General features: G+C 43.3%; 1 pseudogene across 1 annotated transcript; it reads left to right on the top strand.

The window, feature by feature from the left end:
- The first annotated feature begins 3,842 nt into the window (after nt 1–3,842).
- On the top strand, nt 3,843–25,847 carry LOC144467506 (NACHT, LRR and PYD domains-containing protein 12-like; annotated as a pseudogene). The gene is made up of 10 exons (XR_013493691.1): nt 3,843–3,861; nt 4,040–4,069; nt 14,212–14,343; nt 16,035–16,148; nt 16,327–16,405; nt 16,549–16,777; nt 16,939–19,016; nt 22,634–22,807; nt 23,989–24,035; nt 24,158–25,847. The product of XR_013493691.1 is annotated as an NACHT, LRR and PYD domains-containing protein 12-like (transcript).
- Nucleotides 25,848–27,150: the final 1,303 nt, after the last annotated feature.

Genomic DNA, 27,150 nt, shown 5'->3' on the forward strand with positions numbered 1-27,150 from the left:
AGTATACACTACATTTACTTCATTTTCATTTGCACTTTCTTTCTGTGTGGTTTTTGTCTAGTAGGGCTCCACCAGCATAGCATGTGACCTGTGTCACATGAGCTATACATGAGTTGTTACACTGCACACCTGGTTCCAATGCATTTTACATCCAGATGAAGACTCTCTAGTGGAAATGTGTTGGTTTATCCTGTATTAATAAAGGATTTTTAACTCCAGTCAGAGAGGCTGGGATGCATCTTTGGACTGCCTTTCAACTTGACAAGATAATGATCAGCTGGGTAATATCTGTGTGTCATTTTAAAGGACACTTCCCTTTCTCTGAGATTATCAACAAAAATAACAACAATGCACAGACTTTATTTACTGTTGTTGACAGACTGACAAACCCATCAGCGTCAGTCCCTCCTGAACTGCTATCCACCAAGGCATGCAATGACTTTGCTTCTTTTTTCACAGACAAGATTTTAAAGATAAGACAGACAGTCTGTAACTCCAACACAGTGGCTATTTCACGTGTGCCTCATAAGACTACTCCAGTTAATTTGGCACTTTTTCACCCATTAAATTATGCTACTTTGAGAGACATAGTTAGAAACCTTAGGTCCACTACCTGCTGCCTTGACACTCTGCCTACAAGCTTTTTTAAAGATGTTTTTAACTGCATAGCATCAGATATACTACAGATAGTCAACTGTTCTCTTCAGTCAGGCCTTTTTCCAACGGCCCTGAAGACTGCAGTCATTAAACCTCTCTTAAAAAAGCCTAATCTGGATGCCTCAGTAATAAATAACTACAGGCCCATATCAAACCTACCATTTTTAGGAAAGATCATTGAAAAGGTTGTTTTTCAGCAACTTAACACCTTCTTGGAGCAAAACAATTCCTTTGATGCCTTTCAGTCTGGATTTCGAGCACATCACAGCACTGAGACTGCACTTGTAAAAGTTTTAAATGACATTCATCTGAGCAGTGATGCATCAAAGATTTCGGTTCTGGTATTACTGGACCTCAGTGCTGCATTCGACACAGTTGACCATAACATACTGCTCGACAGACTAGAAAAGTTTGTGGGACTTTCTTGCACTGTGCTAAATTGGTTTAAATCTTATTTGCAAGACAGGGATTTCTTTGTGTCACTTGGCAATTATGAATCTGTGCGAACGAAAATTACATGTGGAGTTCCTCAAGGGTCCATTCTTGGGCCTCTTCTGTTCAACATCTATATGCTCCCTCTTGCTCAGATTATGGAATATCATAACTTCTCCTACCACACTTATGCAGATGAGAGGACTACAGTCCCCTACATCTGCTAAATAAGTGCATTGACGAAATCAATACGTGGATGTGCCAGAATTTTCTACAACTAAGCACAGACAAAACTGAGATAGTTGTTTTTGGCCCCAAAGAACAAAGATCAATAGTCAGTGCTCACCTTGACGCCATGACACTAAAACCTACAAATCAAGACAGAAATCTTGGTGTAGTTCTGGACTCAGACCTAAATTTCAATAGTCACATTAAGACAATTACTAAATCAGCCTACTACCACCTTAAAAACATAGCAAGAATAAAAGAATTTCTGTCTAAACAAGATACAGAAAAACTTGTTCATGCTTTCATTTTCAGCAGGCTGGACTATTGTAACGGTGTCTTCACAGGCCTGAGTAAAAAAATCAATCAGACAACTGCAGCTCGTCCAGAACGCTGCTGCCAGAGTCCTCACCAACACCAAGAGAGTGGAGCACATCACACCAGTGCTTAAGTCACTGCACTGGCTTCCTGTGTGTCAAAGGATAGACTTTAAAATCTTGTTACTTGTCTATAAAGCACTTAATGGTCTCGGGCCTAAATACATCTCTGATTTACTTGTACGTTATGAAGCACCCAGACCCCTCAGATCATCTGGAACAGGTTTACTCAGTGTTCCCAGGATCAAAACCAAACAAGGTGAAGCAGCCTTTAGTTTCTATGCTCCCCGCCTGTGGAACAAACTTCCAGAATATCTGAGGTCGGCTGAAACTGTCAACTCATTTAAATCAGGGCTTAAAACATTACTATTTACTGCAGCTTACCAGTGAACTAGATATGTAACTTATTGTTAGGATAATCTGTAGCTATTGTTTTTATATTTGTCTGCTGTTGCTTTTGCTTTATGTTTGCTTTTTACTGCATTTTCTGCACTGTTTTTCTTGCTTTTAGCTTTTGTTTTTAATGATCTATTGTTCCTTTAATGTTTTATTTTAATGTATTTCTCTTGTAAAGCACATTGAATTGCCTTGTGTATGAATGGTGCAATATAAATAAAATTGCCTTGCCTTGCCTTACAGCTTTAAAGCTGTCATCTGTCTGCGGCTCAGTCGATGTGACGTATCGTCCGCTGTGCAGAGGATTGTGGGTCAGAATAAACAGAAAAGCGTGCTGGATTGTAAACTAAACCACGACAGGATGTAATAGAACATCCTGGTATTCTTGGCATACTGCATTTGACATACCGTGTATTGGGACACACTAAATCTTTTCTGGCGTACTAAACAGTATGGTAGGATGAGGACTGGAATGCACAGTTTGTTGTCTGCAGAGTTTCACATGTGAACACAAACATCCTGCACTGATCACATGACCACTCTTTTTAACTTCCACTCACTTTTCTGGAGCCGTTGAACATCCGACAGTCTCCATGTTTCCTGTGTGTGATAGCGCTCCATTCAATCAGTCACCACAATCATCCTCTCAGTAACATCTGCAGTGAAATCCAGCGCAGAGCCACGAATCCACCCACAGTAGAATTTAATATGTGATCTAGTTTTTATCATGTTGGTGTTTCTGACTTTATTTTAAAGTTGAGTTCAGTTTTAAAAGAATTAATTTCCCTCTTTAATCTTCATGTTGAGACAGAAACGTGATCCTGGTGATGATCCATCAGGACATGAAAGTTTTTACTGGTCGATGACATTTAGAGAGAAACTGGTTTTATGTTTGTAAGTGAGCGTCTGCATAAAGAAGGTGTTCAAAGCACATCAGCCATATTCAATCAGCACAGAAATAATGATGGCTGTTATTATTTTGGGTGAACTGAGTGTGTCAGCTCAAAGTGACATGCTGCAGTTTCCCTTTGTGCCACCAGAGGGCCACAGATCCACCAACAGCCTGACTGAGAGGAGACATTAGTGGTGGACGTCACGTGACTCAGAGTCCATCAGTGATAATCAGGAGGTTGAGTCCAGGAGAAATGATGTAAAGGATGAATGAGTGATGACGTGCTGATCAATGATTGGACTGATGCTCTCAGTGTTTCCTCTACAGATGAAGGTAGAAAGTCTCTGGGAGCTGATGGGATTGATTTTGGATGGTGTGATGAGCACATTGGAACATTTGAAATGTTGAAGAGCTTTTCAGAGTCGCTCAAACACAAGTGAAAAGTGAGGTCATCCCCAAAGACAGTCAAAGACAAAGCAACATGAAGTGTGTCCCTGTGGCGTAGAAGAGGACACATTATGAACTCTAACAGAGGCTGAGAAAACCTTCTTCTTCCTTCACATCATTTCACTCACTGTTGTTCTCTCTCTCATGGAGTCTCTGTCCATAAATGTGCTGCCATGTGTGAATGAAGCTGTAAGAAACATCAGCGTAAACGTCTCCTCTGTCTCAATGAGCAAATATCACTTTAACAAATCCATGACGGCAGCAGTGTCACATATTTCCTGTCTGAAGAGGGCTTAAAAGAGCCAGTCTGCCTCCAGTCTGAGTCCTGATGGAGCACATGGTCCCACTCAGATCAACAGAAAACTCTTTGTGTCCACAGACCTGGTCCAGACAGCAGAGATGTGCAGAGTGATGAAGTCCATGAGAAGAAACTGAGTAAGTGGACCTTTGATTGATTCCAGTCTCTAATGTGTCTCTGTTGGTTCATGTGTTCACCTCCTGTCTTTGATCCAGACTCCACAGCACAAAGTTTATCTGACAACAAACACTTTAAAGTCTAATGATGAACCTGTCTGTCTGTCTGTCTGTCTGTCTGTCTGTCTGTCTTCATCAGGAGGCTGCAGGTTATCACCAACATGAAAAGGTATCACACTCAACACTTGACATCACATTTGATCCTGTTTCACCTTCAACATGTTCATCAACTCTCTGTTTCCTGTTTCTCTGCTCTCTCACCTCAACACTGACTCATAATAAACCTGTAAATGTACTCAAAGAGCCACAATGTGTCAATATAACCAGTTAATGGTCGGGACCTCGGAACCTCCGACCTTATGAACGCCGCTTAATCTAAAGCAGATGAACAAAACACATGCAGGTTAGTCTGTCACACCTCGTGTTAAGGGCTGTAGCCTTCAGACAAACTATAGAAAAGCAACATACTTAAAGTGACATGAACTTTTATAGAATTTACATCCTTAAAATGACAAACTTTTATGATAGCAACAATAGTTATCTACTGCTGTGTGTGTATTAACTCTGGGGTTTTTGACCAGGGGTTACACAGAGACAAAAGTTTTCAAAGTGAATCCAACAGAAACAAATGAGAGCATCTGTGAGTGTGAGGACGATCAGCCCACGGCTTCATGTCAGAATAATATGAGCCGTGTTCACACTTTGTTCTTTGTATGTGTGTAATGTTCAGTGATTGTCAGAGCGTGCTGCTGCCAGAAGTGCCGCTGAATGAGTTCCCTCTGAGCAGTAAGTCACTAAATGAGTCTGAGAAGTCCAGTGTATTCCACACTACTGAAGCTGCTCCTCTTTTTGGAACCACCAAGAACCAGTGTGCAGAGACAAACGCTTTCGAATAAACAGCCAAAAGCTAGCCTGTGGACTGGAAAGCCCACCGCACGAACACATCAAGCTAGCTTAGCCTGATGGCTAAGCTAGCCGGAACAGCTAACGTTATGCCCTTTGAAGAAGATCTGTTGCTGAGGAAAGCAAACAAAAAGATCACTGAGCTTACAGAGGACATCAGTCGTCCTGGGCCGAGGTGGCGGTCCGGGGTCATAAGACAGCGGTGGAAGGGACGGCTTCGCCTAGGGTGACCATATTTTCATTTCCAAAAAAGAGGACACTCGGCCCGGCCACGATATAGCCTACTTAAATGATACTCGCAGTTTACTCAAAGATGCCTTATAATTTTAATATATTTAAAATTTATATGTATGGATAGAAAATTCAGTTATATTACAAAATAATATCTCTCAAAGACAGAAATTCAGATAGGCCCCAGTAGGGGACACATACACACACTAGAGTGTGGCGATCCGAGCCCGATGATACCAGACGGGTCGGGCGGGTTTGGTCAAAAATGTAGCTATAAACTGTATTCGGGCTCGGGTCGGATTCGGTCAGCTTTCAGTGAAAATGTAGTGTAACAATAAATAAAATCCTATTGTCTGTCCTGTTTATTGCTTGGGCACTGTTATTTACGTGACAACACCTGAACATAACACACACAGACACACATTGGCTGTTTGTTTCTACCTCTCTCCTCGCTGGAAGCCTCGGACCTCCCGCCGCTAGCCTCCGCCTTGATTAAACGCTGAAAATAAAATAAAAGACGGAGACAGGTTTTTCCTATTTTATCTTATTTTGTTTTATGTCTCCCTCTCCTCTCGCTGGAAGCGTTGGATCTCCCGCCTCCCGCTCCCATCTCAAACATGGAGGTCTCCCTCTCCGCTGAGCACCCACGGCGCACGCCCGGGTGGGACAGAAATATGCGGCCCATGCCGCACTCTAACACACACACACACACAAACACACGGAAAACCGGACATTTATAAAAAAAACCCGGACGCCTGGACGGGACGTGAAAAGTGGACATGTCCGGGCAAAAGAGGACGTTTGGTCAGCCTAGCTTCGCCTCCTCGCCTGAGCCTCTCCAACCGCTCTGCGGTTCTGTCTGGGGATGATCCGGCTCCGTCTCGTCGCGACCTGGACCCCTCTCCAAGCACGGCTTCCTCTCCTCCGGCAGCAGGCGGTGGTCGGCCGGTAGCTCTCCGCTCCGCTGAGGGGCCACATCGGCAGCTGTCTTCCCGGGCAACGACCTCCGCATCTCGGCGTAAGATGATCCTCCTCACGGGACTGGTGCTGCTGCCTCGCCGCAACACTCGTCTGCTCGGACTCCTCTCCCGGTGACCCCAGCACACGGTCCGGACGCTGACCGCCCGCTGCCTTCCCCCGGTGAGCCGCAGCCGTCCTCTCCTCCTCTCCTCGTCCCCTCTTCCCCCCAACCACTCTGATAGTGAGAAACATCCCTTTCTTTAACGCTGCCACTCGCTGTTTCCCTGGAGCCACAGTCCCGGTCCTCCTGGATAAGCTCCCGGGGCTGCTGCGCTCACTACCGTCCTCCATAAACCGAGTGGTAATACATGATGGGACGAACGATTTAGCTTGCCAACAGTCTGAGCTTATACCAAAAAGGATTTCAGTGCCCTTTTTAACTTTTTAAGCAGCTGTGGAAAGTCTGTTTTTATCTCCTGCCCGATCCCCACACTTGGGCTTGGAGTGTGCCGCTTCTCGAGGACCCTCTCTCTCCACACCTGGCTTCTGTCCGCCTGCAATGTCCGTGGCCTTGGTTTTATTGACAATTTTAATCTGTTTTGGAACCGGTCTTCCTTCTTCAGGACCGACGGACTTCACCCCAACAGGCTGGGTAGCCACATGCTATCCTCAAACATTCAGCACGCTGTTCAGTAGTGGCACCGAGTACTGTTCCCCCTGCCAGCTCCCCCTACCGGTCTCATTTGTCACCAACACTCTCACCAGAAACATTCCCGATAGAGACCATCATAAGGTACAGAGCACCCCGTCCACACAGCAAACCTCGTGACAATAACATCCTGCACCCCACTTCTATACATCGCACAGGTGATGATGAGCGCATGTTCGGCACGAACATTAACTTGGCCGTGCTGAACGTGCGCTCTCTTTTAAATAAAACTTTTATTATAAATGACCTGATTTTAGAGAATAATATTGACAGTATTCTTTTAACAGAAACATGGCTTGGCACTGACGCACCACTTGTTCTCACTGAGGCCTGCCCAGCACATTTTAACTTTTTATTCTCTACTAAGGGGGGTAAAAAAGGAGGTGGAACTGCATCTAGAACCAAAAATATGCTGCACTCAAATGAAGTTTCTTTTAACAGCTACACATCATTTGAGCATCATGCCTTTGTTTTTAGCAGCCCTCCTATTCTCTGCATCACAGTTTACAGACCACCCCACCATTCTACCTCTTTTATCAGTGAATTCTCAGAATTATTATCAATCATACACACCACCTTTAACAGAATTTTAATAACTGGTGATTTTAATTTACATGTTGATAATACCTCTGATCCAATGTCAAGAGAATTTTTAAACCTTTTAACCTGCAAGGATTTTAAGCACGTCACACAGCCAACTCACAACAGAGGGCACACCCTGGACCTGGTCATAACCTATGGCCTGACCACTGGTGTGTCCTGTGTTGTTGACCTGGCTGTGTCTGACCACTACTGTGTGTATTTTAACATCACCAGTTTTAGCCATCAGGAGGCCCCGGTGAGAACAGTGAGGAAACGCTACCTAACTTCTGAAGTGGCTGCAAATTTATGGAGCTTTATCCCTATCTTTATTCAAGAGAGTGGTCTATCAGTTTGAGAGCATTATTTATTGATTTCACGTTCAAAAACCCTGCCCTCACACTCAAATAGCCTCTGCTTGTGCTTGGATCTACTCTGTTTCTGCTCAAACTGTGTGCTCGCACTCAGACACCATGTTGCTCGCACTCAGACACCATGTTGCTCGCACAGATTTCCTGCTCGAGCTTCGGCTTTTCTCCTCGCGCTCAAACTGTTTCTGTGCGCTCGCGGAATTTCTGCTCTCAGATTTTTGCCCTGCGCTTGGAATTTTTTGTGTTACAACCCTGTTAAAATCCCCCAACCAATAGAATGCCAGATTTACTTGTTGACCAATGAAATGATCCCTGCCTCCTTGTGGACGCGCTCGCTTTAGTTTTAGAGCGTCCCATCCGGGCAGGTACTCTTTAACCGGGTTCATCCACTCCCACCCTCTTCCCCTGTCAGGAGTTATTTTTCAACAGTCACCGGCTCACTATACATTATCCCTTACATATACTGTATATATGTATATATTTAAGCAATATCTCACGAGAGGGAGTGATGTACTGTATATCGTCACGGCCGTGATTCGGTCATGGGCACTATGAAGACAATTACAGCCGTGATGATATAGGCCTACATTACACCGTCACGACCTCGAGTGTGATTATGCATTTGTGCAACAGTTCAACAACAGCTTAAACAGCAATGCTGAGTAAGGAAATGTTAACAAAAGGTGATGAAATAAATTATTTAAGTATGTTATGTAGCTCCGCGAAAAACCCCAGTTCCCCCAGTCTGTTGCTAGGCAACGCAGCACACACGCCAGAGCGATAGATAGATAGATGTTCTCTTTATTGCTCTGACACACGCCAGGAACTCACAAACTACTTTGTATTTACATTGATCTGCAACTGCATAACTTCGTCCAGTTCGGCTGATGAAACGTTGGCAAACCTGGATGTTGGCACGGCCGGACTCAAACACACCTGGAGGTCTGCACTGAAGAGTCCTGGCTTTCCTTTTCCTCGTCCTCTCCTGACGACCACTCATAATTCAATTCAAATGTAATTTTGGGGAAAATATCCATCTTCTTGGTGTAACGCTATAGTGTCAGTTTGCATCAATGTAGCGAGTGTGACAGCTGGTTAATTAACGGTTGTATTTATAACACCTGTGAGCGGAGTGATTTTACTGTTACATGTCCCAGTGATGTTATACTCTATATCAGCACTAACCCCAGATAGCACATCTGGCCAATGTTGGCCCGATTTATCAAGTTTGGATGGTTAAGACGTAGCAGGGAAAGCGTTTGCTCATTGCCAAGACGTCGCTGAGATGTCAGCCTTTTTTTTTCAGCATTTCAGCTGTCTTTTAGCCAGATTGAAGGCTTTGGGTCCGTCACTCTGCTTAATTTAGTGTTGAAACTGTTAAATAATGGGATCCGGCATTAACTCCGTTAACTGTTAACAGCAGCTCAACAATCAGTCCTTCATCTCGGAAAAGCAGTGGTTTCAAAGCTGCGCTATTACCTGTAGCCCCCGGGTCAGCTTGCTTTGCAGAGGAGGAGACCTCGACTGATAAATTGCCCATAAAATCACATTAACAACATATCGAAGACGAAGGCATCCTTAAACTTCACTATTTGACCTCTGCGGTCCTCTCCGCTCCTCTTCCCCACACTTGAGCATCCGTCCAGGCCGCGGAGGTCAGGCCGGGGGGGCGCTGAGGTCAGGCCCAGGCGGGACCATAGGTGAGTGGATCCCAAGTCTCGAGCCCTGCCCGGGACCGCGGGTGGCAGCTCCGGGCACTTCCACTTTTAAACCAAAACGAGTGCTCATGATAACCAGATACGCAGATAACATCAACTAGGGAAAATAAAATGAAAACACCACCGTTTTAGCCTGTTAGCTAACGTGAGCTAAACTAACTATCAGCTAATGAAAGATAACGTTAGCTGGTGGGGACATGTGCTAACTTATATGTGCTAACTTACACCCAGTCGTGCCTCTTTAAACGGTCACAGAATAAACAGCATAGCTATTTTCTGCCAAAGGGCAGGGTTTTTGAACGTGAAATCAATAAATAATGCTCTCAAACTGATAGACCACTCTCTTGAATAAAGATAGGGATAAAGCTACATACAAATTTTATCCAGATTTTACAGAGCACTGCTGAAATTTTACCTGCACGCTGTGATTTTATTGTGGACAATTTTAACAGTAAATTAAAGTCAACACTTGACTCAGTGGCTCCACTTTTAACAAAAACCATAAAATCAAAACCTACACCCCCGTGGAGAAATGATGCTATCAAAAAGTTGAAAAGAAAATGCAGGAGTGCAGAGAGGAGGTGGAGAAAAACTAAACTGCATTCATTACGAAATATTACGTGCACAACTCAAAACCTACAATAATACATTCAAACAGGCAAGAATATCCCACCTTTCAAAACTCATCACAGATAATAAAAACAACCCCAAATTCCTTTTATCCACCTTCGATCTTTTAACTAGCACCAATTTTAACAAACCATCCAAGATTTCAACAGATGCCCTCTGCAAGGACTTTGCAGACCACTATATCATATCATCATATGATATCAGATCCAGTCGTTTATACCAACAGAATATAATTTTTAACACACCTGGATCATTGCTTTTACCTGAGGAAACACTGAAGAGTTTTGCCCTGGTTGAGTTTTCTCCCAGGTAACCCCAACAACCTGCCTTTTAGATCTGATTCCCACATGACTTTTAAAAACATTTTATGGATTCTTTGAGGAACAGATTTTAAACATAGTAAATTACTCTCTTCAGACGGGTGTCTTCCCCGCTGCCTTCAAAACGGCGGTGGGGAAGCCCCTTCTGAAGAGAGTAATTTAGATCCCAACATTTTTAATAATTACCGACCTGTATCCAACTTACCGTTTTTAAGTAAGATTTTAGAAAAACTGGTTTTTAACCAAGTAAATGATTTTTTAAAAAGAAATAATATTTTAGAGAAATATCAATCTTGGTACTACTGGATCTAAGCGCTGCCTTTGATACAGTAGATCACCACATTTTACTAAACAGACTCAGAAACCTGGTGGGCCTCTCTGGCACTGTTTTTAACTGGTTCAGCTCTTATCTCACAGATTGTTGTTTCTTTGTAAGTATAGATACATGTTCCTCCAGAAGGCATGAAATTAGGTGTGGGGTGCCCCAAGGGTCAATTTTAGGTCCAGTTCTTTTTAATCTATACATGCTTCCCCTTGGGGATGTCATCAGGAGGCACGGCATCAGCTTCCACAGTTACGCAGATGACACACAGTTGTACATCGCCGTGTCTCCTGATGACACAGGGCCAATTGATGCCCTTTTTAACTGCATTTTAGATATCAAGTCATGGATGGCAGTGAACTTCCTGCAGCTCAACCAGGACAAAACTGAGGTTTTAATTATTGGTCCTGAAGGCCAGAGAGAGAAACTTTTACCAAAACTACAAGATTTTAAACCTTCACAATGTATGAAGAACCTGGGCGTCATTTTTGACTCTGAGCTTAGTTTTATTCCACACATCAAAAATGTAACAAAGACAGGTTTTTATCATCTTAAGAATATAGCCAGAGTCCGCCCGTTTCTCTCTCAGGCTAACACGGAGGTGCTGATGCATGCTTTTATCTCTTGTTGTTTAGACTATTGTAATGCCCTGCTCTCTGGTCTTCCCAAAAAGACCATCTCTAATCTGCAGCTACTCCAAAACTCAGCCACACGAGTGCTGACGAGGTACCAGAGGGCGGGCGCACATTACACCAATCAATCAATACAATCAATCTTTATTTCAGACTCAAAAATAGGTCCATATAAAATATAAAAACAATAGACGACATACACACAACATACAAGACAGCATAAAAAAAACACACCTAAAAAACATACAAACACGCTCGCCAGTGTCTCCAGAAACTAGAATAATATCTGGTACTGCTCTTTTTAGGCATGGTTAAAGCCATAATAATTTCATTTTTAGAGTCATTTAGCCTTGCCATAAAATTAAACATAAAATTCCTGAGGACAGCATCTAAGGTGGGAACACCACTACACACAAACAGCTGACTGGCACTCATCCACCGAGGGACCTTCAGTAAAATTCGAAGTGCATCATTGTATGCTACCCGTAGCTTATGATATTTAGCCCTACTGTAGCTGCACCACAGGTGGGCAGTGTACAGTGGAGTACAATAGGCTTTAAACAAAGCAATTTTAACATCATCCGTACACATAAAAAATTTACATGCCAACATATTAGCTTGTGCATACAGTTTACAATATTGCCTTTGAATATCATCATCATCACAAAGGTCGTCCCTGATGATGTGACCAAGATATTTGACCTTATCAACAACATTCAACTCTCTGTCTGCCAAGAAAAAAGTAGGTAATGTTCTTTTCTGGTCTTCTTTAGTCTTTACAATCATGATCACAGTCTTTTTAGAGTTAAATTTAACATCAAACTGCTTTCCATAATCTGAACAGACTCTAAGCAGTTGCTGCAAACCAGCAGAATAGGGAGACATGATGACCAAATCATCAGCATACAGTAAATGATTTACAAGCTTTTCTCCTACCATACAGCCAGTCCTACACCCTTTAAGCCTTTTAGAGAGCTCATCCATGTATAGATTAAAAAGAATAGGTGAAAGAATCCCACCCTGCCTAACCCCTTTAGTCACCAGGAAGGGCTCAGATATGACATTACCCCATCTTACTTGCATGGTTTGATGTGAGTACCAATAATGTAGAATCCGTATTAAATAAGAAGGGACCCCTCGCTCTTGTAACTTTTTAAACAATTTCCCATGATTAATGCAGTCAAAGGCTTTAGAAGCGTCCAAGAAGCACATAAACATGGTAGAGTTATGTTTACTATAGCTACTGACAGCCTCTTTCAGAGCATATATACAGATGTCAGTGCCATGTTTACTTTTAAATCCAAACTGATCATCTGTGGTGACAATATATTCATCCAACCTATCCAGCAAGATTCTTTCTATCACTTTTGATAATACACTAGCCAGAGCAATGGGCCTATAGTTGTCAGTACTGGACATCTACCCCATTTTATCTTTAACTACTGGCACCAGCAGGACACCAGTTTTAAAATCGCTGCATTGGCTCCCCGTGTGTTTCAGGATCGATTTTAAGATTCTTTTATTAGTTTTTAAATGTCTTAACGGTCTTGGGCCATCTTATTTATCTGACCTGCTTTTATCATATCAACCCTCACGGATCCTGAGGTCCTCCAGCACTGGCCTTTTAACTGTTCCAAAAGTTAGAACAAAAACCCACGGGGAGGCTGCATTCAGTCATCATGGCCCTCACTTGTGGAATAGCCTGCCGAGAACATCAGGACTGTAGAGACTGTTGATGTTTTTAAAAGGAGGCTCAAGACTCACCTTTTTAGTTTGGCTTTTAACTGATTTCTTTTACTCTTTTAATTCTTCTATTATATTTTATTTTAATTTCTAATGCTTTTAAATGATTTATTTTTAAATCCTTATACATTTTATTATTATTAAGTTTCTAAATCTTCATTTATTTATTTATTTATTTATTATTATTTTATCTCATACCTGTTTTATCTTATTATATTGCCTTTTAGTCTTTTAGTGTTTAGCTCCAGTGTTTCCTCATGGGGGGCCTCCACGCTAAGAGGTGTACCCAATCTGCCCGCGGGGACGTCGTCCTGGAGATCCCTCTGGTCCAGAGGACTGGGAGGCTCTGCACCATGTGTGGAGTCCACCCCAGTTTATCTGGGTCGGGGTGGTCTCTGTGGCGGCGCTCCCTATGGCCGTAGGCTGTGACACCTCTCAGTGTGGATGAGCTCCCCCATAGGTGGCTCTTTCCTCACCTGGTTCCTCAGTGCCCAGCCATGTTACTGACTATACTAACCGTGTGTGTGTGTGTGTGTGTGTGTGTGTGTGTGTGTGTACGCAGGTGTGTGTGTGTGTGTGTTTATATGTGGGGGTGGGAGGGGCGGGTTTTCAATATGTATTTGTATGTATTTTTGTTGTATGTTTTTATTCTGTGAAGCACTTTGTGCTGCTTTTTTAATGCATGAAAAGTGCTAAACACATAAAGTTTGATTTGATTTGATTTGTGTTGTATATATAGTGAACGTTACATGATGTGTCTCTGTTAAAGTGTCTGAAGCAGCAGACTGAACACACGTTGCAGAAACTGTTGATACAAAAACTGTTGGAGACAAACTCTGAGATCAATCACAGCTTCAACTGTTTGTCATATGTCATGCTGTATCCATGGCAACGACTGTAGTCCTCATGTTATCCCTGTGGACTCAGCAGTGTCACAGTGTTAACAGTGAGAATTTAAACACATGACAGAGTGAGTGAAGTGTGGGGGGGCTCAGTGTGCAGGTCCACAGGGTGGAGGTTTGGATTGTGAGCTCCCCCTGGTGGTCAGTGAGGTTTACAGCTGCTCTCAGTGTTCCTGTCAGTCTGCTGTCATCCTGTAGGATTCTACTTCTCCTGTTGATAGCTGCTGATACTGAGGCTGAAGACTGAAAACTGAATTTCCCTCCCTGCTGCTCTTCCTCTCTGTGTGCTAGGATCCATCAGAGACCAGACTCCCCTCGACCTGAACCTGAACCTGAACCTGACCCCAGCTGTGTGTCCCCCAAGTCTGACCAGTCACATGAACATGGCATCGATGTTAAAGGACGAAAAGTCTCTGCTGCACGGTAAGCTGACATTAAATGTTAAATGAACCTGACAGCTTCCCAGTATAACTGGTCTTGTCTCCATCATCTCCATCATCTCCATCATCTCCATGCCCCAAGCCTCGCTTTCCGTCATCTAAAAGTCACTCAGGAAGCGAGTACAGTCTCAACACAGTCTCTTCCACGGTCCATATCCCACTCAGTCAATCTCCACTCAAAACACAAAATCCATCATGTAACTTTAGCCTCCCTCCATTGTCCCAACAACTGTGGCCTAATGCTAAAAGAATTCTCTCATGTCAGTCGTCATGCTCACTGCTCCGTCAACACGAGCTCTCTTCTGGAGGCCATCATTACCCCCAAAGAATACAATAAAGAAAACTCTGAAACGTTAACACACCTGTTCTTTTTCTCAATCTGTAGAGTTTAAGACTGTTGCATCACCACCACCCACTGGATTGCAACACTTTCACAGAGCAAACTATTTACAGTGTCCATTCAAATAGATCCCAATCAAGACATCTTACGTTTTGTAATCCAGACCCAATTATGATCTGCCAGGCAGTCGTAGTTGGAAATCCAACAGGAGTGGACGAAAGTGTTAAGAAGAAAACTGTGCAGGGCGAGCCCGGTCTCACTCCAAAGTCGTCAAAATCCGGCAATTGGGCAGTGACTTGTGGTGTCAAAAACCAACCAAAAAAGGCGTTTACCATTGGCATTATATGGGGCTGGATGCCATTATACTTTCACGGCGCACGACGACCTCAGGGGGAAATGCAACGGGACGAAGACCAAAGTTACGGTGGTGAAAGTCCTACTGGGATGGGCAGGGAGGGGTGGTGGATGGATTCAGCAAACTCCACCTTTCACCAGAGAGAGCGGTGTTCATGTCCCATAAGATTCCAGAGACAAACACTGTTCTTCATTCTAAACTTAACCACATGTTTTTGATGCCTAAACCCAACTATGTGTTTGTTGTTGAAGGAAAAAAAACGTCAGTTCACAGTGTTGTACTGTTGTAGTGTGTTTTTTTTAAAAGAGACTATATGTAGACGTTAAGTTTTCTGTGAAAACAGACAATGGACATGATGTCCGAGAACGTGAACAACCAACGCACTCAGGGTGCCTTGTGTGTTGTATGTGGACGAGGAATGTCCGTGACCAAACGTGGATATGTGACGCAGTCGGAGTGAGAAATGTGTTGGCAAGGCTCTAGTATTGTGATAAAGATGTTGGTCAAGATGTTCAGTGACTGTGCTGTCCTGACATCAGTAGAGAGTTCATTCCACCACAGAGGAACCAGAACAGAAAAGAGTCTTGACCCAGATCAAAGACCACACCACCAGGGACAGCTAAACGTCCAGAGGTAAAGGAGGAGGGTAGGGTTTGATGGCTTGTTAGTATGAAGGACCAGCTGCAGAGGTCTGAAGACAAGCTGCAGTTCAACAAGACAAAGATTTAGCACTATCTGAAACTGACCCTGCACTCAGATGTGCTGCGTCCAAAACCCAAAACAGGCCACAGTTTCAATTGGAGTGGCAGCTCAACAGTGTGAAGTCTTAGCACATCTGACTGACAACACACTGGTTAAACATTCACATATACTGAATACAAACAAGCACTGAGATAAAATAACTTTTATTATCCAATAAAACCAGTGAAATCAGAGACAGAAATCTTGTATGTTCAGTAAATGTCAGTGTTTCTATCAGTTTCCAGCAGCAGAGAGAAAAGTCCCCTGTACCCAGCTGTGTGTCCATGAAAAGTGATCGGTCTATGGATCGTTTTGATGAATTCAAAGATGGACGTCCTTCTTATGACCCACTGTAAGTTCTTAATTTAGGTTCAACAGATGGATTTGATGTGAGACAGATACAGAATTGGTTGCGCATCATTTGTTTGCATCTCGTCTTCTACAGAAAGCTGCAAGCAGCAATACCAGAGGCCAAACAGTTGGCTCGTTCCAAACAGGCACTGCACTAATTCTTTCTAATTCCTCCACAGAGTGGACCAGGAGAGCTCAGAGGTTCCCAGTGGTCAGTCTGCCCAGCAGCATCAAACACACCTGGACTCCATATTTATGGTCTGTACATGTACAACTACTACTTTGACATCTATTCTGTTCACAATCATCTCCATGCTGCACTTTTTACACCAGTGGATTGTCAGTGTGTCCAACATGGATCTGATGTTTGAGTGTGTCATTCATATAATATTCTGTTCCAGCTGCTGGAGGAGAACATCCTCACTTTTGTGAAGAACGAGCTGAAGAAGATCCAGAAGGTTCTGAGTTCAGATTACCCAGAATGCTTAGAGAGTCAGAGGGAGGATGAGGAGGTGTTGGATGGGGAGGATGAAGAGCAGAGGAGGAGCAGCAGAGAGGCATTTGTGAAGATCACACTGAACTTCCTGAGGAGAATGAAGCAGGAGGAGCTGGCTGACTGTCTGCAGAGCAGTAAGAGGATTTCTATAAAGATTTAACATGATGGATAAATGGGACGTTTACTAATGTCTCAAGAGACGGACCAAAATATATTCATATACTCATTCTTTGAGGAAATGACATGTTGAAATATTTTCTTTGTCTTACTGATCTTCTTTGTTGTGTTCATTCAGGAAGTTATTCTGCAGTCTGTCAGCGTAAACTGAAATCTAACCTGCAGAAGAAGTTCCAGTGTGTGTTTGAGGGGATCGCTAAAGCAGGAAACCCAACCCTTCTGAATCAGATCTACACAGAGCTCTACATCACAGAGGGAGGGACTGCAGAGGTCAATGATGAACATGAGGTCAGACAGATTGAAACAGCATCCAGGAAACCACACAGACCAGAAACAACCATCAGACAAGAAGATATCTTTAAAGCCTCACCTGGAAGAGACGAACCAATCAGAACAGTGATGACAAAGGGAGTGGCTGGCATTGGGAAAACAGTCTTAACACAGAAGTTCACTCTGGACTGGGCTGAAGACAAAGCCAACCAGGACATACAGTTGACATTTCCATTCACTTTCAGAGAGCTGAATGTGCTGAAAGAGAAAAAGTACAACTTGGTGGAACTTGTTCATCACTTCTTTACTGAAACCAAAGAAGCAGGAATCTGCAGGTTTGAAGAGTTCCAGGTTGTGTTCATCTTTGACGGTCTGGATGAGTGTCGACTTCCTCTGGACTTCCACAAGAATGAGATCCTGACTGATGTTACACAGTCCACCTCAGTGGATGTGCTGCTGACAAACCTCATCAGGGGGAAACTGCTTCCCTCTGCTCGCCTCTGGATAACCACACGACCTGCAGCAGCCAATCAGATCCCTCCTGACTGTGTTGACATGGTGACAGAGGTCAGAGGGTTCACTGACCCACAGAAGGAGGAGTACTTCAGGAAGAGATTCAGAGATGAGGAGCAGGCCAGCAGAATCATCTCCCACATCAAGACATCACGAAGCCTCCACATCATGTGCCACATCCCAGTCTTCTGCTGGATCACTGCTACAGTTCTGGAGGATGTGATGAAGACCAGAGAGGAAGGAGAGCTGCCCAAGACCCTGACTGAGATGTACATCCACTTCCTGGTGGTTCAGACCAAAGTGAAGAACATCAAGTATGATGGAGGAGCTGAGACAGATCATCACTGGAGTAAAAAGAGCAGGAAGATGATTAAGTCTCTGGGAAAACTGGCTTTTGATCAGCTGCAGAAAGGCAACCTGATCTTCTATGAATCAGACCTGACAGAGTGTGGCATCGATATCAGAGCAGCCTCAGTGTACTCAGGAGTGTTCACACAGATCTTTAAAGAGGAGAGAGGACTGTACCAGGACAAGGTGTTCTGCTTCGTCCATCTCACTGTTCAGGAGTTTCTGGCTGCTCTTCATGTCCATCTGACCTTCATCAACTCTGGAGTCAATCTGATGGAAGAACAACAAACAACATCCCGGTGGTCTAAAGTCTTCAAAGACAAACAGAATCTGAAGTATCTCCACCAGAGTGCTGTGGACAAGGCCTTACAGAGTCCAAATGGACACCTGGACTTGTTCCTCCGCTTCCTCCTGGGTCTCTCACTGCAGACCAATCAGAGACACCTAGGAGGTCTGCTGAGACAGACAGGAAGTAGCTCACAGACCAATCAGGAAACAGTCGAGTACATCAAGAAGAAGATCAACCAGGATCTGTCTGCTGAGAGAAGCATCAATCTGTTCCACTGTCTGAATGAACTGAATGATCGTTCTCTAGTGGAGGAGATCCGACAGTCCCTGAGTTCAGGACGTCTCTCCACAGATAAACTGTCTCCTGCTCAGTGGTCAGCTCTGGTCTTCATCTTACTGTCATCAGAAGAAGATCTGGACGTGTTTGACCTGAAGAAATACTCTGCTTCAGAGGAGGCTCTTCTGAGGCTGCTGCCAGTGGTCAAAGCCTCCAACAAAGCTCTGTAAGTACAGAGACAGTTGGATTCATATATCATAACTTAAATGCTCTGTTGTCTTTTGAAGTTACTCTCTTCTTATTTCTTTATTATATCGTCTCTTCAGACTGAGTGGTTGTAACCTCTCAGAGAGAAGCTGTGAAGCTCTGTCCTCAGTTCTCAGCTCCCAGTCCTCCAGTCTGAGACACCTGGACCTGAGTAACAACCACCTGAAGGATTCAGGAGTGAAGCTTCTGTCTGATGGACTGAAGAGTTCACACTGTACACTGGAAACTCTCAGGTCAGGATTCATCAACATGTTCAACTGATGGCCACTTAAATCTTGATTTATATTAGTTGATAAACTCATAACCATCACAGGATTGTCTCTGCTGATATGATTTCAAACCAGTTGTCTTTTGTGTTTCAGTCTCTTTCCATCAACATGTTCTATCTTGTTTTTTTCTCTGTTGTTGGAACTTGAAATATCAGAGAGGAATCAGTAATGTTGTCAGATAGTTGGTGGACATTAGTGGGTGTTTGGTTGGGACTAGAAAAAAGTCAGTAATAATGTTGATGTAACCCCACAGTAGGCGACAGTATGGCAGTACTGTGGTACCCACCCTCACATTATGTGACATAATAATAATAATAATAATAATAAATTTTATTTATAAAGCGCTTTCAATCAAAGTGCTGTACAGGTGAATTAAAACAGTACATGTACAAATGGCGTAAAAGTTTCAGAAAATAAACACACAAACAACAATGATAAAAACACAACACACACCTAAAACAGGACATCACAGGAGGAGCAAACCACCCATCCCTCAAACGCAACAGTAACAAGTGGGTCTTTAACTGTGCTTTAAAAACCTCAATCAAGCAGGCCTGTCTGATGTCAAGAGGAAGACTATTCCACAGAGTCGGTGCACGGAAAGAAAAAGCACGTTCACCGACCGTCTTCTTTTTGACTATAGGGACAAGCAGACGGCTGCTCCCCTCGGAGCGCAGAGACCCTGTAGGCACATAAATATCCACAAGTTCTGTTAAATATACAGGTGCCAGACCATTTACAGATTTGTATGTTAGTAACAGCACCTTAAAGTCCGCTCTAACCTGAACAGGGAGCCAGTGAAGAGAGGCCAGCACAGGAGTAATATGATCATACCTAGATGATCCAGCTGAAATACGAGCTGCCGCATTCTGAACCAACTGCAGACCTCGAAAACTCTTCCTAGGCAACCCTGATAAAAGAATGTTACAATAATCCAACCTGGATGTCACAAATGCATGAATAAGAGTCTCAGCATCTTTTACTGAAAGGACTGATCTGATCTTTGCAATTTTTCTGAGGTGAAAGAAGGCCACTCGTGTCACCTCTTTTACATGCAAGTTAAATGAAAGGGTCTGATCAAAAAGTACACCAAGGTTCTTTACCTTGTCCTTGCAATGAATGACACAGTCATCAAGAGATAGGGTGAAATGATCGAACTGGTGACTAAATTTTGACGGTCAAATAGCTATCATCTCAGTCTTAGCTGAGTTAAGTAGCAGAAAGTTTGTTGATAGCCAGGACCTCACCGCAGCCAAACAGGTTGTAAGTTTATCAGAAACAGACCCATGTCCTGCAATGACTGGCATATATAATTGCAAATCATCAGCATAGCAATGAAAAACAATCCCAAAAGAGCGCATGATCTGACCTAGTGGTGGCAGGTACATTGAAAACAACAGTGGACCCAGGACAGAGCCCTGTGGGACCCCGTGCTTAACAGAATAAGAGTCAGATAACATGTTGTTATAAAGAACACATTGAGATCTCTCTGACAGGTAAGATCTCAACCAATTTAGCACCTGACCCGAGATGCCAAAATAATTCTCGAGCCTGTCCAAAAGTATACAGTGGTCCACAGTATCAAATGCGGTGCTAAGGTCCAATAACAGTAGAACAGATGTTGAGTCTGAATCTAACGCCAATAATAAGTCATTCACCACTTTTGTAAGTGCTGTTTCTGTAGAATGGTTAGCACGGAAAGCAGACTGCAGTGGCTCAAATAAATCACTCAATGACAGAAATTTTACAAGTTGGTTGGAGGCCACTTTCTCAAAGATTTTTGATAAAAAAGCTAAATTTGAGACAGGTCTATAATTGGCAAGAGAGTTTACATCCAGGTTTGTTTTTTTCAATAAGGGTTTAACCACAGCAGACTTAAAACAAGCTGTAAAAACTCCAGTGGACAGAGCGAGGTTATGGATAGCTAAAACCTAAGATCTTAATGTTGACCAAAGCTCCTTAATAACCCATGCTGGTAGCGGGTCCAGAGAGCAAGTGGTACTTCTTGCAGCCATAACAACCTCAGTTAGCGCAGCCAGAGAAGTAGACTCAAACTCAAAGAAACCTTGTCCTGCAAAAGAGGGCAAAGTGGCAACACAGTCTGATCCCCCAGCCAGTGACTGGGGTATTCTAGATCTAATATCCTCTACTCTATCATTAAAATACTCCATAAAATCCTGTGCAGAGAGGTCAGTGCTGATGACTGGCTGCTGATCCTGTGTTAGTCTAGAAACAGTGTCAAATAAAAGCCTTGGGTTGTGCTTATTATTCGTAATCAAAATAGAATAATAGGCAGCCTTCGCCGCAGACATCTCAGACTGGTAAGTGGTCAGACTTTTATGCCATGCTTGATAATGAACTTCCAGCTTAGAGTGACGCCACTGGCGTTCATGTTTTCTACAGCTCTTTATGAGAAGTAATAAGTCGTCATTTAGCCAGGGCATAGGATTTTTCTGAGGACCCCTCCGAGTCTTTGCTGGAGCAACTGAATCCAATAGTACCCGGAGAGCATTATTAAAATTTTCAGAAAGACATTCGACTGAAAAAGATTGACTAAAAACTAAGTCGACCACATCCGGCAGTCCCAAGTTAAAATCATTTAATGCTCTGGGGCCAATGTAACGGGATGACCTCAGAATTGAGAATGTTCTCCCAGAGACAAGAAGGTGAGGGATAAAAATATCAAATAATATCAATGAGTGATCCAAGCTTGGCAGAACACAAATTTCATTAATTGACACAGACAAGCCATAACCTAACACCAGATCTAATGTATGTCCACGCTGATCTATCAATCAATCAATCAATCAATTTTATTTATAAAGCCCAATATCACAAATCACAACTTGCCTCACAGGGCTTTACAGCATACAACATCCCTCTGTCCTTATGACCCTCACAGCTGATCAGGAAAAACTCCCCAAAAAACCCCTTTAACGGGGGAAAAAACGGTAGAAAGCTCAGGAAGAGCAACTGAGGAGGGATCCCTCTTCCAGGACGGACAGACGTGCAATAGATGTCGTACAGAACAGATCAGCATAATAAATTAACAGTAATGATGCTGATGTGTTGGTCCAGATACAAACTGTGTGAGATTAAAAGACTCAATGACATTTAAAAAGTCTTTGACCAGTGGCTTGTCATCACAACAAATGTGAATATTAAAGTCACCAACAATCAATATCCTGTCATATTGCAAAATAAATCTGGATAAGAAGTCTGCAAACTTTGAGATGAAGTTATCATTGTACTTTGGTGGACGATAGATCACAGCAATCAAAACAACCGAAGGTTTGTTTATCGTGAAAAGCTGTAATTCAAAGCTGGTGTAGGAATCACAATAAGAAATCAGTTTGCATTTAAAACTGTCATTAAAAAGTGAGGCAACTCCCCCTCCTCTTCCAGTCAGTCTAGCGGAGCTGAAAAAGCTGCTGTCAGGAGGACAAAGTTCCATTAGGGGCGCTACTTCCCCATCACGCATCCAAGTCTCTGTGATAAACATTCAATCCAGAGCATGGGAGTTACAAAAGTCATGAAGGACAAAAGTCTTATTAGACGTGTGTTGTTTTGTGTGTTTGCAGTGTGTCAGGCTGTCTGATCACAGAGGAAGGCTGTGTTTCTCTGGCCTCAGCTCTGAGCTCCAACCCCTCCCATCTGAGAGAGCTGGACCTGAGCTACAATCATCCAGGAGACTCAGGGGTGAAGCTGCTGTCGGCTGGACTGAAGGATCCACACTGGAGACTGGACACTCTCAGGTATGAAGAGGCCTGCTGCAGCCACACACACTCAGTCTGATAGAGGAGGTAGAGCTGGAAACTTTGTCTCTGTCACACTGTCAGCCTGGCTCATATGACCCTGACACACCAAGCTGACCTCAAACAACCACAGCTGATAAACACTGACTCATCAAACTGTTTGTGTCCCACATCAGACCATCAATACAGACACAAGTAGTCAGGGAACAGTAGCCAGGATGGGCCAAAACAGGGAGGGAAGGTGATGAAATGTTTCTGGAGCCTTGTCTTGTTTCAACATTGGATAATAGGACAGTGGTGTATCCTGACACGTTGGAGGTTCATGGTGGGTTGACGTGTGTCATTGTGGTCATGCTGCAGGTTTGTGGGCTCATATGAAACTATAGTGGGGGATGTTTTGGTCTTCATCATCTGACACCAGTGGGTGTCATCATAATGGGAATGTTTCCTGATTTAAAAGGAGTTCAGCTTCACCTGGATTTGGTTTGTTTTGCACTGACAGAGAGTTCCCTGGCTGATAAGAGTCGACTTGTAGTGGGACTCACCACAGAAACTAAAGGTGACAGTCAGCCACAGACGCTCAATGAAGAACTAACAGCTGATTGTGGACGTGGTGTGTCAGAGACCAAAGAGCTTTATTTAGAACTGGACCAACATTATGGGGAAACAGGCAGTGCACTGTGGCTGCAGATGGACTTTTACTGGAATATTTTATATCCAGATTACAGATGATAAAAACCAGTGCTGACTGTTGCTAGGAGACAGGATGTGAACAGCAACCCTAACCCATCCAACCATCCACCCCGACCTCCTCCATCAGAGGTTGTGTCTCTTTTACTTGTGACAGACAACAGTCATTATGACACAAACAAAGGAGGTCACTCATCAGGAGTAAAACAGGTGGTTTCAAAGCTCCAATAATCAATACTTGTATATTGACAATGGATCAGCTGACTGTAATGGTCAAGTGTTGTGTGGTGGTGATGAACCCACAGTAAACTGTTGAAACACCACCTGCTCAGGTACACTGAACTAAAACAATATCAGCTGATTAATAATAAGTGATGACCATGTCAGTCCATGTGGAGACAATAACAAAGCTGTGTGTATGAGAGTGATGTAATGTCCATGTTTCCATGGTGAAAGAGGAAGTGCTGCTCTGACCCCCCTCCTCCTTTCAGGGTGGAGCCTGCTGGAGTCCGATGGTTGACACCAGGTCTGAGGAAGTGTAAGTGTGTTTTTCATTTGATCTTCAAACTGTGACATCACTCATTCAAATCTCTGATGTCATCATCAGAGTGATGACAGATGAATAACTGCAGCTGTATTGTGTCTTCTTCTCTCCATCAGATTCCTGTGAACTCACAATCGACACAAACACAGTGAACAGAGAGATCAAACTGTCTGACAACAACAGGAAGGTGACACATGTAGAGAAGGATCAGTCATATCCTGATCATCCAGACAGATTTGACTACTGGCCTCAGCTGCTGTGTAGAACTGGTCTGACTGGTCGCTGTTACTGGGAGGTCGAGTGTAGAGGAGAGGTTTATATATCAGTGAGTTACAGAGGAATCAGGAGGAGAGGACACAGAACTGACTGTGTGTTTGGAAGGAATGATCAGTCCTGGAGTCTGATCTGCTCTGATGGTCGTTACTATGTCAGGAACAATAACAGAGAAACATACACCTCTTCTTCTTCCTCCTCCTCCTCCTCCTCCTCCTCCTCCTCCTCCTCTGGTAGAGTAGCAGTGTATGTGGACTGTCCTGCTGGTACTCTGTCCTTCTTCACAGTCTCCTCTGACACACTGATCCACCTCCACACCTTCAACACCACATTCACTGAACCTCTTTATCCTGGGTTTGGGTTCTTGTCACCTTGTTCCTCAGTGTCTCTGTGTTCTCTGTAGGAGGGAGAGTCTCCTCCTGTTAGAGAAACTTTCTCACTGCTGAACAGATAGTTCAGTCTGTACAGGACTTGTTGAGAACAAAATGACATAACAACAGTCAGTGGGAACCAAAATCATCAACCCACTGAAGGCTGGATTCAAAATCACACCGAAAATCAAAGTAAAACATCATCAACTCATCATGTGACTCAGTAGTGTGTACGGCCCCCGCCGGCACCAATGGTGGACCTGCCAGTTCTGGTGTTCTCTGGTGAATGATGGAGCTGCACGGTGCTGGGCTGTGAGCACAGGTCCCACTAGAGGACGTGGGGCCCTCATGCCACCCTCATGGAGTCTGTTTCTGACAGTGTGGTCAGAAACATGCACACCAGTAGCCTGCTGGAGGTCATGTTGTAGGGCTCTGGCAGTGCTCCTCCTGTTCCTCCTCACACAAAGGAGCAGATAGCGGTCCTGCTGCTGGGTTGATGCCCTTCTACGGCCCTGTCCAGCTCTCCTGGTGTAACGGCCGGTCTCCTGGTATCTGGTCTCAACCTGATTGGCCTGCAGGTACGGCCTCATGCTACCAGTAGTGCCAAGGACACTAGCAGAAGACCAAACTAGAGAAGAATCAGTCAGGAAGGATAAGGAGAGAGCAACTGTCTGTGGACACCACATGTATAACCATTCCCTTTTTGGGGGGTGTCTTGCTTTTGCCTCTCCATTGCACCTGTTGTCACTTTGATTTGCACCAAAGCAGCTGAAACTGATTCACAATCACTTGTGCTTCCTGAATGGACACATTGATATCCCTGAAGTTTAACTGACTTCCTGTTACACTGTGACCATTGAGTGTTCCCTTCAGTTTTTGAGCAGTGTAAATATCTTCATAACACAAGTTGTAAATAATTTAGGAATGTAATATAATTAGAAAATTGGGTTGTAAAATTATCTTAATTGTTGTATGTAACTATATATACATTTAAGAAATTGTGCAAATAGTTTAAGTTAATAGAAGAAAAGTGAAAGAGGGGTAGGAACATATAAGTTTTACTTCTACCTACTCCTTTTAGAACATTTCTGGGGGGGTTTTGTTTTTCATTTCTTGTTGTCACAACATTGTTTTAAACTTTGGTTCGAAATAAAGTCATTCATTCATTCATTAATTCATTCATTCATTCATTGTCCACAAAAAAAAATATTTTTAATGAAATAATTTGAACTAATTAATATTTGTTAACAGGCTTTAAACACCTTTTTAAAATGATTATTAAAACAATGGCTTTAATGACGAATAATTTTAAAGTATATTTTCCACTCAGGCCTCTTGTGCCACTGCCCCACAGAACACTCATTCAGAGTGTTACATTTTTAACATAACTGTACTATGACTTCTTAAAGTTTTTTCAACATTATATACGATCAGAGGTTTAGGGGTGCTGAGCACCCAGAGTGCTGGCCGGCCAGGCGAGAGAAATTTCACTGTTTTGTACATTTTAACGCAATTTCGGACCATCATTCCCACATTTGTGAAAGAAAACCATAACACTTTGTGGGTAGGGGAAACTCTGTGACTAAACCATCAAATCTCAGAGGAACATGTGGTACTTTTACTGCACTACATCTCAGAGGAACATGTGGTACTTTTACTGCACTACATCTCAGAGGAACATGTGGTACTTTTACTGCACTACATTCATCTGACAGCTTCAGTTACTGTTCAGAGGAAAGTCTCCTCACAGCCACACAGCTGTTTTCAATCACTTATTAGACCTGTAGTCAGGTGGTGGCTCGGTGAAGTTGTACTGGGAATGTTTGTGCACAAATGACTGGGTCTCTCAGGTCAGTCTGTGCTGTCTGAATAAAGACACTCATTCGAGATGAGCCAGGCTTGCGCAGATTCGATCTCTGGTGATTGCCACACAATGCATGACGGTTAGATTTGTGTCCGACTTCATCCCGACTTGCTCTGATGTCATGCAAAAGTGGACATTAATAATCTCACAAGACAGCCGCAGTTTTTAGAGCCAGGCACTGCAGCTGCTCTCCACCAACTGCAAGACCCAGGGCATTATGGGAAACGCCTGGCTCTCACCTGATCTAGCAGCTGATTGGTTTAGATGTTGACTCAACAAGATGATGTTTAATATAAACTTTTCTGTTTTGTTGAATTTCAGAGTTTTAGATGTTATTTGTCAGATTTGCAGGTTTATTCTGGGAACAGAAAACATGCTGTGTGACTGATGGTGATGTTTAGTCGCCAGAGACTAAATACATTCATCATAAACTAAACACAGTCTGTTGTATATTAAAGGGCCAGTGTGTAATATTTGGCATGGTTTATTGTCAATCTGAATCTGAATCTGAATATTTTACCCATTAATATGTTTATACAAGTGTATGATCGCTATAAAATAAAATTTGTTTGGTTTTCGTAGCCTTATAATTATGCTTTTA

This window comes from Epinephelus lanceolatus, chromosome 17 (assembly GCF_041903045.1).
Source record: "Epinephelus lanceolatus isolate andai-2023 chromosome 17, ASM4190304v1, whole genome shotgun sequence".
NCBI lineage: Eukaryota > Metazoa > Chordata > Actinopteri > Perciformes > Serranidae > Epinephelus > Epinephelus lanceolatus.